The sequence below is a fragment of the Arachis hypogaea genome, chromosome 20, assembly GCF_003086295.3.
Source record: "Arachis hypogaea cultivar Tifrunner chromosome 20, arahy.Tifrunner.gnm2.J5K5, whole genome shotgun sequence".
In the NCBI taxonomy this organism is placed as follows: Eukaryota; Viridiplantae; Streptophyta; class Magnoliopsida; order Fabales; family Fabaceae; genus Arachis; species Arachis hypogaea.
The window spans coordinates 9,092,025-9,093,799 of record NC_092055.1 but is presented as its reverse complement, the minus strand read 5'-3'; the positions used below and the strand labels follow the sequence as shown (position 1 = coordinate 9,093,799).

The 1,775-nt window shown below is 33.1% G+C and overlaps 1 non-coding gene across 1 annotated transcript; it reads right to left on the bottom strand.

Annotated features, from left to right (window-relative positions):
• Positions 1–1,218: 1,218 nt before the first annotated feature.
• On the bottom strand, positions 1,219–1,322 carry LOC112788713 (small nucleolar RNA R71). Its single transcript, XR_003196067.1, has one exon. It is a non-coding gene; the product is annotated as a small nucleolar RNA R71 (small nucleolar RNA).
• Positions 1,323–1,775: the final 453 nt, after the last annotated feature.

Sequence of the window (1,775 nt, the reverse complement as noted above, 5' to 3'; positions counted from 1 at the left end):
TCAAAAATCAAATCCTTTTCATTTTTCTTAGTTATTTTCGAAAATTTTTAAAATATTTTTCAAAAATCTTCTTCTTATTTTTATGTTATAATTTTTAAAAATAACATCATCAATTAATGTTTTGATTCAAACTTTGAGTTCTAGAATCATATCTTGTGATTTCTTGTGAATCAAGTCATTAATTATGATTTTAAAAATCAAATCTTTTTCAAAAATAATTTCAATCATATCTTTTCAAAAATATCTTTTTAAAATCTTATCTTTTTCAAAAATTTGATTTTAAAATATCTTTTCTAACTTCTTATCTTCTTATCTTTTCAAAAATTGATTTTCAAATTTGTTTCAACTAACTAACTAACTTTTTGTTTGTTTCTTATCTTTTTCAAAACTACCTAACTAACTCTCTCTCTCTAATTTTCGAAAATATCTCCCCTCTTTTTCAAAATTTCTTTTTAATTAACTAATTATTTTAATTTTTTATTCTAATTTTCGAAAAATTACTAACCTTTTTCAAAAACTATTTTCGAAAATCACTAACTCTTTTTCAAAAAAATAATTTTCGAAAATTCTCCTTCTCTCTCATCTCCTTCTATTCTTCTTTTCTTCTACTCACACAGGGACCTTTATACTGTGGTAAAAAGGACCCCTATTATTATTATTTTTCTGTGCCCTCTTTTTTGTCATATGAGCAGGAGCAAGGACAAGAACATTCTTGTTGAAGCAGACCCAGAACCTGAAAGGACTCTGAAGAGAAAATTAAGAGAAGCTAAATTACAACAATCCAGCGAGTACCTTTCAGAAAATTTCGAACAAGAAGAGGAGATGGCAGCCGAAAATAATAATAATACAAGGAGGATGCTTGGTGACTTTACTGCACCCAATTCTAATTTACACGGAAGAAGCATCTCCATTCCTGCCATTGGAGCAAACAATTTTGAGCTTAAACCTCAATTAGTTTCTCTGATGCAACAAAACTGCAAGTTTCATGGACTTCCATCTGAAGATCCCTTTCAGTTCTTAACTGAATTCTTGCAGATATGTGATACTGTTAAGACTAATGGAGTAGATCCTGAAGTCTACAGGCTCCTGCTTTTCCCTTTTGCTGTAAGAGACAGAGCTAGAATATGGTTGGACTCTCAACCTAAGGACAGCATGAACTCTTGGAATAAGCTGGTCACGGATTTCTTAGCCAAGTTCTTTCCTCCTCAAAAGCTTAGTAAGCTTAGAGTGGATATTCAGACCTTTAGACAGAAGGAAGGTGAATCCCTCTATGAAGCTTGGGAGAGATACAAGCAACTGACCAAAAAGTGTCCTTCTGACATACTTTCAGAATGGACCATTCTAGATATATTCTATGATGGTCTGTCTGAGTTATCAAAAATGTCATTGGATACCTCTGCAGGTGGATCCATTCACTTAAAGAAAACGTCGGCAGAAGCTCAAGAACTCATTGACATGGTTGCTAATAACCAGTTCATGTACACTTCTGAGAGGAATCCTATGAGTAATGGGACGCCTATGAAGAAGGGAGTTCTTGAAATTGATACTCTGAATGCCATATTGGCTCAGAATAACATATTGACTCAGCAAGTCAATATGATTTCTCAGAGTCTGAATGGAATGCAAGCTGCATCCAACAGTACTCAAGAGGCATCTTCTGAAGAAGAAGCTTATGATCCTGAGAACCCTGCAATAGCAGAGGTAAATTATTTAGGTGAACCTTATGGAAACACCTATAACTCATCATGGAGAAATCATCCAAATTTCTCATGGAA